This window comes from Panthera onca, chromosome X (genome assembly GCF_046562875.1).
Source record: "Panthera onca isolate mPanOnc1 chromosome X, mPanOnc1 haplotype 2, whole genome shotgun sequence".
Taxonomy (NCBI): Eukaryota; Metazoa; Chordata; class Mammalia; order Carnivora; family Felidae; genus Panthera; species Panthera onca.
The window spans coordinates 56,776,588-56,787,673 of NC_138357.1; positions in this window are offsets into that span (position 1 = coordinate 56,776,588).

The window sequence follows — 11,086 nt, forward strand, 5'->3', positions numbered from 1 at the left end:
TCCCAACAAAGAGTCCAGAGCCAGATGGCTTTCCAGCAGAATTCTACCAAACATTTAAAGAAGAGTTAACACCTATTCTTTTGAAGTTGTTCCAAGAAATAAAAATGGAAGGAAAGCTTCCAAACTCATTCTACAAGGCCAGCATTACCTTTATTCCAGACAAAGACCCCACTAAGAAGGAGAACTACAGACCAGTTTCCCTGATGAACAAGGATGCAAAAAATCTCAACAAGATACAAGCAAACTGGATCCAACAACACATTAAAATAATTATTCACCATGATAAAGTGGTATTTATTCCTGGGAACCAGGGGCAGTTCAATATCTGTAAATCAGTCAATGTGATACATCACATTAATAAAATAAAGTTTAATAACCACATTATCCTCTCAATAGATGCAGAGAAAGCATTTGGCAAAATACAGCATCCTTTCTTGGTAAAAAAATCCTCAAGAATGTAGGGATAGAAGGATCTTACCTCAAGATCATTAAGGCCATATATGAAAGACTCACTGCTAGTATCATCCTCAATGGGGAAAAACTAAGAGCTTTTCCCTAAGGTCAGGAAGACGACGAGGATGTCCACTCTCATCACTGTTATTCAAACTAGAGTTTGAAGTCCTAGCCCCAGCAATCAGACAACAAAAACAAATAAAAAGCATCCACATCCACAAGGAGGAAGTGTTTTGTTTTTGCAAAAGGCATGATGCTTTATGTGGAAAACCCAAAAGACTCCATCAGAAAACTGCTAGAACTGACCCATGAGTTCAGCAAAGTCGCAGGATATAAAATAAATACAGAGAAATAGGTTGCATCCTTATACAACAATAATGAAGCAACAGAAAGAGAAATCAAGGAAACGATCCCATTTACAATTGCACCAGAAACCATAAAATACCTAAGAATAAACCTAACCAAAGAGGTGAAAATCTATACACTGAAAACTATATAAGTCTTATGAAATTAATTGAAGAAGACACAGAGAAATGAAAAAAAAAATTTCATGCTCATGGATTAAAAGAACAAATATTGTTAGAATGTCAATACTACCCAAAGCAATCTACATATTCAATGCAATCTTTATCAAAATAACCAGAATTCTTCACAGAGCTAGAAAAAACAATCATATTATTTGTATGGAACCAGAAGAGACCCCAAATAACTAAAGCAATTCTGAAAAAGAATACCAAAGCTGGAAGTATCAAAATTCCGGACTTCAAGCTATATTACAAAGCTATAATCATGAAGACTGTATGGTGCTGGCACAAAAACAGATCAATAGATCAATGGAACAGAATAGAGAACCCAGAAATGGACCCACAAATGTATGGCCAACTAACTAATCATTGATAAGTCAGGAAAGAATATCCAATAGAAAAAAGACAGTCTCTTCAGCAAATGGTGTTGATAATACTGGACAGCGACATGCAAAACAATGAACCTGGACTACTTTCTTACACCATAAACAAAAATAAACTCAAAATTGATGAAAGGCCTAAACATAAGATAGGAAGCCATCAAAATTCTAGAGGAGAAAACAGGCAACAACCTCTTTGATCTCAGTTGCAACAACTTCTTACTTGACATGTCTCTGGAGACAAGGGAAACAAAAGCAAAATGAACTATTGGGACCTCAAGAAGTTAAGAAGCTTCTGCAGTGTGAAAGAAACAATCAGATAAAGTAAATGACAACCAAAGCAATGTGAGAAGATATTTGTATATGACATAGCAGATAAATGGTTAGTATCCAAAACGTATAAAAAAGTTGGCCAACTCATCTCCCAACAAAGAAATAATCCAGTGAAGAAATGGGCAAAAGACATGAATAGACACTTTTCCAAAGAAGACATCCAGATATCAATAGACACATGAAAAGTTGTTCACCGTAGCTCGTCATCAGGGAAATACAAATCAAAACCACAATGAGGTACCACTTCACATCTGTCAGAATGGCTACAGTTAACAACTCAGGCAACAACAGATGTTGGCATGGATGAGAAGAAAGAGGAATCCTTTTGCACTGCTGGTGGGAATGCAAACTATTTCAGCCATTTTAGAAAACAGTATGGAGGTTCCTACAAAAATTAAAAACAGAACTGCCTTACAACCCAGCAATTGCACTACTAGGTATTTACCCAAAAATACAGGAGCGCTGATTTGAAGCTGCACATGAACCCCAATGTTTATAGCAGCACTATTGACAGTAAACAATGTATGAAAAGAGCCCAAATGTCCATTGACTGATGAATGGATAAAGAAGAAGTGGCATATATACACAATGGAATATTATCTGGCAATGCAAAAAATGAAATCTTCCCATTTGCATCAACGTGGATGGAACTATAGTGTATTATGGTAAGCAAAATTAGAGAAAGACAAATATCACATGATTTAACCCATTTATGGAATTTAAGATATAAAACAGATGAAAATAGGGAAGGAAAACAAAATTAATAAAAAAACATGCGATACAAACATAAGATATTCTTAAACACAAAATACACATTGAGGATTGCTGGTGGGGTGTTGAGTGGTGGGATGGGCTAAATGGGCAAGGGGCATTAAAGAGGATAGTTGCTGGGATGTTCAGTGTGTGTTATATGTAAGTGATTACTCACTATATTTTATTCCTGAAATCATTATAAACAAACAAACAAGCAAACAAATATATTCAGAACATTGCATCCTAAAGCATCAGAATACACATTTTATTTCAAGTACATATGGAACATTCTCCAGAATAGAACACTTACTATGTCACAAATCAGTCCTCAACAACAACAAAAATGAAATTATATCCTGCATATTTTCTTACCAAAACACTCTGAATCTTGAAGTCAAGAAAATTAAAGAAGAAATAAAAATTCACGAAAACAAATGAAAATGAAAACACAATGGTCCAAAACCTTTGGTTTGCAGCAAAAGTGGTCCTAAGAGGGAAATACATAGAGAGTAACAGGCTTACCAAAAGAAAGAAAAAAAATTCAAGTAAACAACCTAACCTTAACACCTAAAGGAACGAGAAAAAGAGAAACAAACAAAACTTAAACTGGCAGAAGGGGCGTCATAATAAACATTAGAGGAGGAAGAAATGATGGAAATAAAACAACCATAGAACATATCAATGAAACCTGGAGCTGATTCTTTGAAAGAATTAATAAAATTGCTAGCCTCCTAGCCAGACTTATCAAAAAGAAAAAAAGAAAGCACTCAAATAAATAAAATCACAAATGAGAGAGGAGAGATCATAACCAACACCAAAGAAATGCAAACAATAATAAAATAATATTATGAAAAATTATATGCCCACAAATCATACAATTTTGAACAATGGATAAAATCCTAGAAACATACAAGTAATGAAATATCACCCAACAAACTAAAGTCCAGGATCATATGGCCTCCAAGAGTTATTCTACCAAACATTTAAAGAATAATAAATACCAGGGTTCCTGGTGGGCTCAGTTGGTTAAGCATCCGACTTCAGCTCAAGTCATGATCTCACAGTTTGTGGGTTTGAGCCCTGCGTTGGGCACTGTGCTGACAGTTCAGAGCCTGGAGCCTGCTTCGAATTCTATGTCTCTCTCTTTCTCTGCTCCTCCCCAACTCACGGTCTGTCTTTCTATTTCAAAAATAAACGTTATTTTTTTAATGAAGGAAAGGATAATCAATATCTATTCTTCTAAAACTATTCCAGAAAATAGAAAAGGATGGGAAACTCCCAAACTCATGTTATGAGGCCACCATTGCTCTGGTTCCAAAACAAAGATTTAAGTAAAAAAAGAGGCCAATTATCTCTGATGAACATGGATGCAAAAATTCTCAACAAGGTACTAGCAAATTAAATCTGGCAGTACACTAAAGGAATAGTTCACCAAGATCAAGTGAAATTTAATCCTGGGCTGCAAGGTGGGTTCTATAGACACAAGTCAATTGATGTGATATACCACATTAACAAAATAAAGGATAAGAAACTCATAAGCCTCTCAAGGTGCAGAAAAAGCATTTCTCAAGGTGCAGATAAAACAAAGTACAGCATCCATTCTTGATAAAAAACTCTCAACAAAGTAGGGGTAGCGGTAACATTCTTCAACATCACAAAGGCCATACACAAAAAATCCGCTAATGTCATCCTCAATGGGAAAAAAAACTGAATGTTTTCTCCCTAAAATCAAGAAAAAGTTAGGGATGTCAACTTTCACCACTGTTATTTAACATAGTACTTGAAGTCCTAGCCTCAGCAATAAGAAAATAAAAAGAAATAAAAGACATCTAAATCAGCAAGTATGAAGTCAAACATTCACTATTTGCAGATCACGTAATACTCTATGTAGAAAACTCAAAAGATTCCACTAAATTTGTAGAACTGATACACAAATTCAGTAAAGTCCCAGTATACAAAACCAATGTGCAGAAATCTGGTACTTTACTATGTACCAATAATGAAGTAGCAGAAAAAGAAATCAAGGAATTGATCCCACTTACAATTGCAACAAAAACCATAAGATACCTGGGAGTAAACCTAGCCAAAGAGATAAATGATCTGTATTCTGAAAAACATAAAACATTGATGAAATAAATTGAAGATGACACAAAGAAATGGAAAAAATCCCATGCTCATGGATTGGAAGAACAAATTTAGTTAAAATATCTATAATGCACAATCTGTACATTTAATGCAATACCTATCAAAATACCAAAAAACATTTTTTTCACAGAATTTGAACAAACAATCCTAAAATTTGTATGGAACCACAAAAGACCCTGAATCGCCAAAGGAGTTTTAAATGAGAAATGTAAAGCTGAGGGCATCAAAATTCCAGGTGTCAATTATATTACAAAGTTGTAGTAACCAGAACAGTATGGTACTGGCACAACCATAGATACATAGATTAAGGGAACAAAATTGATACCCAGAAATAAGCCCACAACTATGGGATCAACTAATCTTTAGCAAAGTAGGAAATAATATCTAACGGAAAAAAGACAGTCTCTCCAAAAAATGGTTTAGGAATTTTTATACATGCAGAAGAAAGAAACTGGACCACTTTCTTACACCATGCACAAAAATAAATTCAACATGGATGAAAGCCCTAAATGGGAGACAGAAAACCATTAAAATCCTAGAGAACACAGGCAGTAACTTCTTTGACATCTGCCATAACAACTTCTCATTACATATGTCTCTCGAGGCAAGAGAAACAAAAGCAAAATAAACAATAGGAACTTCATGAAAATAAAAACTTCTTCACAGTGAAGGAAACTAAATAAAACTAAACAAAACTAAAAAAACATCCTTTGGAATGGGAGTGAATATTTGCAAATGACATAGCTGATTAAGTTTTAGTATTCAGAATATATAAAGAACTAACAAACTGAACTCCCCCAAAATAAATAATCTTATTAGGAAATGGGAAGGAAAAATGAATACACATTTTTCCAAAGAACACATACAGATGGCTAACAGACATGAAAATATGCTCAATATCACTGATCATCAGGGAAACACAAATCAAAACTGCAATGAGATATCACCTGACACATGTCATAATGTCTAAAATTAACAACACAGAAAACAACAGGTGTTGATGAGGATACATAGAAAGGGAAAGTCTCTTACACTGTGGGTGGAAATGCACCTGGTGCAGCCACTCTGGAAAAAAATATGGAGTTTCCTCAGAAAGTTAATAATAGTACGACCCTATGATCCAGCAACTACGCTACTAGACATTTACCCAAAGGGTACAAAAATAATAATTTGGAGGGATACATGCACCCTGCTGTTGATTGCAGCATTAATAATAGTCGAAGTATTGAAAGAGCCCAAATGTCCGTCAACTGATGAATGGATAAAGAAGTTGTCATATATATGTATATATATATACACATATACATATATATACATATATACATATATATATACACATATATGTGTGTGTGTGTGTATTACTCAGCCATTAAAAAAATGAAATTTGCCATTTGCAATGATGTGGATGGAGTTACAGTGCATCATGCTAAGTGAAATAAGTCAGAGAAAGATAAATAGCATACTATTTCACTCATATATGGAATTTAAGAAACAAAACAAATGAACATTGGTGGGAGAAAAAGAGAGGCATACCAGAACACAGACTCTTTAACTATACACAATAAACTTGAGGGTTTCTGGAAAGGAGGTGGACTGGCTGGGGGGAGGGGGTGGGAATAAGTCAAATGTTTATTGGGATTACAGAAGGCATTTCTTTTTTTTAATTTTTTAACGTTTATTTTTATTATAGAGGGAAAGAGACAGAGCATGAGCATGGGAGGGGCAGAGAGAGGGGAAGACACAGAATCCGAAGCAAGCTCCAGGCTCCAAGCTGTCAGCACAGAGCCGGACGTAGCGCTCGAACTCACAAACTGTGAGATCATGACCTGAGCCGAAGTGGGAAGCCTGAGACACCCAGGAGCCCACGGAAGGTACTTATGATGAGCACTGGGCATTGTATGTAAGTGATGAATCACTAAATTCTACACCTGAAATTAATATTCCACAGTATGTTAACTAACTACAATTTAAATAAAAACTTGAAAAAAATAACCATGAGGCCTTTTTTTCCTTTGCTGACAAGTCCAGCAGATGCTTGGAAAACTTTCATTCTACTTTTACCGATAGAGACCCAAAACCTAATATACCCGAGTCTAAAAAAACACAAGTATTTCATACCTGTGCTTCCAAATGGGAGTGCTCATTTTATTTCTTAATTCATTGGAGACCTTGGTTTTATTTCTTGGGCTATTTTAAAAATACATATACCCTCTGTTGTTATTACCACTTAGGAACATTTTGTAATACCAATGGATTAAAAATGTTTCACACTAATGACCTGACACTTCATCATTATTTTAAAAATAAAATGTTGAAACCAAAATACTACCTAGACTAATAATTTTATTGTTTTATGCACTTTAACATTATATTATTACATACATAAAAATTACTTGTCGTGCTCTTACTTATACATCATATATAAAGTGTATCAGCTAATTTGTCATTATGAAGTATTTTTAATGTTTTCATTGTGAATTATTTTTGCCTGATATTAATATTTCTGCACTTGTTTTATTATAATATAACTGACATTTTTATTTGACCTTTAATTTCTATGTGTGCAGCAGAATTTTATTGGTAATGGACGGGTTCACAGTTGGAAGATTACATTATAGTTTAATACAACAAAATTTAAAATCAAACATTAAATAATTAAATTTTTTAACACACTTAACCATGTTCAGCAAATGAAACTTCTCCCTAGACATAGCTTTTTCACAGATCTTAGGTTCCTGGGTTTTTCTTTATATTTAAACTTATGTTGCTGTGGTTATTTTCTGGGCCTTTGCAATCCTGAATCTCAAGCTTCCCACACAAAGTAAAGTATTGTCTTGTTTTATTATTCAAAGAATGTAGATCATATTCAAAGGAGATACAGAAAACACAATAATATTGTAAGCCCTAGAGACTCATGGTCTGGGTCCAAACATTTGCTCTTTATTAGTCTTAGGCAAGTTAATGTACCTCTCTTTGCATCATTTTCCTTCTCTATGAGAAGGGTATGACAAAAGTAACTATAAGCATTTTTGTCATGAGGATTGAATGATATAATAAATCTAAAGAACTTAGAGCAATGCTTTGCATATATCATGTGCTCAATTAATTCTAATAATATTATACAAAGAAAAGGTAGCTATTGGTTTGATTAATTTTGTTTTCAGCTTTTAAACTAAACATTATACATACATACCAGCATACATATACATGTATACTTTATTGATTTAATTATTTGGTAGGTCAACTTTTGTTGTTTTAAGGAATCTAGTTCTGAGAAATGCCTAAAGCCAACTATATGCCTTGCACACTGACAGAGAAATAAAACAACAAGTTTTTTATTTTATTTTAATATTTTTTTAAATTTACCTCCAAATTAGTTAGCATATAGTGCAATAATGATTTCAGGAGTAGATTCTTTAGTACCCCTTATCCATTTAGCCCATCCACCTTCCCACAACCCCTCCAGTATCCCTCAGTTTGTTCTCCATATTTATGAGTCTCTTATGTTTTGTCCCCCTCCCTGTTTTTATATTATTTTTGTTTCCTTTCCCTTATATTCACCTGTTTTGTCTCTTAAAGTCCTCATATGAGTAAAGTCATATGATATTTGTCTTTCTCTGACAAATTTCACTTAGAATAATCCCTTCCAGTTCCATCCACGTAGTTGCAAATGGCAAGATTTCATTCTTTTCGATTGCCGAGTAATACTCCATTGTATATATATACCACATCTTCTTTATCCATTCATCCATCAATGGACATTTGGGCTCTTTCCATACTTTGGCTATTGTTGACAGTGCTGCTATAGACGTGGAGGAGCATGTGTCCTTTCAAAACAGCACACCTGTATTCCTTGGATAAATACCTAGTAGTGCAATTGCTGGGTCGTAGGGTAGTTTATTTTTAGTTTTTTGAGGAACCTCCATAGCTTTCCATAGTGGCTATACCAGCTTGCATTCCCACCAACAATGCAAAATAGATATTCTTTCTCTTCATCCTCGCAACATCTGTTGTTGCCTGAGTTGTTAATATTAGCCATTCTGACAGGTGTAAGGTGGTATCTCACAGTGGTTTTGATTTGTATTTCCCTGATGATGAGTGAAGTTGAGCATTTTTTCATGTGTTGGTTGGTCATATGGATGTCTTATTTGGAGAAGTGTCTATTCATGTTTTTTGCCCATTTCTTCACTGGATTAATTGTTTCTTGGGTGTTGACTTCAATAAGTTCTTTATATATTTTGAATACTAACCCTTTGTCTGATATGTCATTTGAAAATATCTTCTCCCATTCTGTCAGTTGTCTTTTAGTTTTGCTGATCGTTTCCTTCATTGTGCAGAGGATTTTTATATTGATCAGGTCCCAGTAGTTCACTTTTCCTTTTGTTTCCCTTGCCTCTGGAGGCGTGTTGTGTAAGAAGTTGCCGTGGCTAAGATCAAGGGGTTTTTTCCTTCTTTCTCCTCGAAGATTTTGATGGCTTCCTATGTTACATTGAGGTCTTTCATCCATTTTGAGTTTATTTTTGTGTATGGTGTAAGCAAGTGGTCCAGGTTCATTTTTCTAAGCATGTCGCTGTCCATTTTAACAGCACCACTTGCTGAAGAGATGGTCTTGATTTTACTGAATATTCTCTTCTGCTTTATCAAAGATTAGTTGGTCATACATTTGTGGGTCCATTTCTGGGTTCTCTATTCTGTTCCATTGATCTGAGTGTCTGTTCTCCTGCCAGTACCATACTGTCCTGATGATTACAACATTGTATTATAGCTTGAAGTCTGGGATTGTGATACCTCCTGCTTTGGTTTTCTTTTTCAAGATTGCCTTGGCAATTCGGGGTCTTTTCTGGTTCCATATAAATTTAGGATTATTTGTTCTACCTCTGTGAAGAATGCTGGTGTTATTTTGATAGGGATTGCATTGAATATGTAGATTGCTTTGTGTAGTATTGACATTTTAACAACATTTGTTCTTCCTCTCCAGGAGTGTGGAATCTTTTTCCATTTTTTTGTGTGTCTTCAATTTCTTTCATAAGCTTTCTATAGTTTTAAGTGTATAGATTTTTTACCTCTTTGGTTAGATTTATTCCTAGGTACTTTCTGTGTTTTGGTGCAATTGTCAATGGGATCGATTCCTTGATTACTCTTTCTGTTGCTTCATTGTTGTTGTATAGGAATGCAATCAATTTATGTGCATTGATTTCATATCCTGCAACTTTGCTGAATTCATGAATCAATTCTAGAAGTTTTTTGGTTGTATCTTTAGGGTTTTACATATCGAGTATCATGTCATCTGAGAAGAGTGAAAGTTCGACCTCCTCCTGGCTGATTTGGATGCCTTTTATTTCTTTGTGTTGTCTGATTGCAGAGGCTAAGACTTCCTAAACTATGTTGAATAACAGTGGTGAGAGTGGACATCCCTTGTCTTGTTGCTTACCTTAGGGGGAAAGATCTCAGTTTTTCCCCACTGAGGATGATATTACCATTGGGTCATTCATATACGGCTTTTATGATCTCGAGGTATGCTCCTTGTATATCACTACATACTTGAGGGTTTTTATCAAGAAAGGATGCTGTATTTTGTCAAATGCTTTTTCTGCATCTACTGAGAGAATCATATGATTCTTGTCCTTTCTTTTTATTGATGTGAAGAATCACATTGTTTTGCTGATATTAAACCAGCTCTGCATCCCAATTATAAATCCCACTTGGTCGTGGTGAATAATTTTTTTTAATGTATTGTTGGAGCCGGTTGGCCAATATCTTGCTGAGGATTTTTGCATCCATGCTCATCAGGGAAATTGGTCTATAGTTCTCCTTTTTAGGAGGGTCTTTGTCTGGTTTCAGAATCAAGGTAATGCTGGCTTCATAGAAAGAGTTTGGACATTTTCCTTCCATTTCTATTTTTTGGAACAGCTTCAAGAGAATAGATGTTAACTCTTCCTTAAATGTTTGGTAGAATTCCCCTGGAAAACCATCTGGCCCTGAACTCTTGCCTTTTGTGAAATTATTGATTACTCATTCAATTTCCTTACTGGTTATGTGTCTGTTCAAATTTTCTATTTCTTCCTCTTTCAGTTTCGGTAGTGTATAAGTTTCTAGGAATTTGTCTATTTCTTCCAGATTGCCCATTTTATTGGCATATAATTGCTCATAATAATCTCTTATTATTGTTTTTATTTCTGCTGTGTTGGTTGTGATCTCTCCTCTTTCATTCTTGATTTTATTTATTTGGGTCCTTTCCTTTTTCTTTTTGATCAAACTGGCTACTGGTTTATCAATTTTGTTGATGCTTGCAAAGAACCAGCTTCTTGTTTCATTGATCTGTTCTACTGTTTTTTGGTTTCAATAGCATTAATTTCTGCTCTAATCTTTATTATTTCCTGTCTTCTGCTGATTTTGGATTTTATTTACTGTTCTTTTTCCACCTCTTTAAAGTATAAGATTAGTTTGTGTATATAAGATCTTTCTTCCTTCTTTAGGAAGGCCTGGATTGCTGTATAC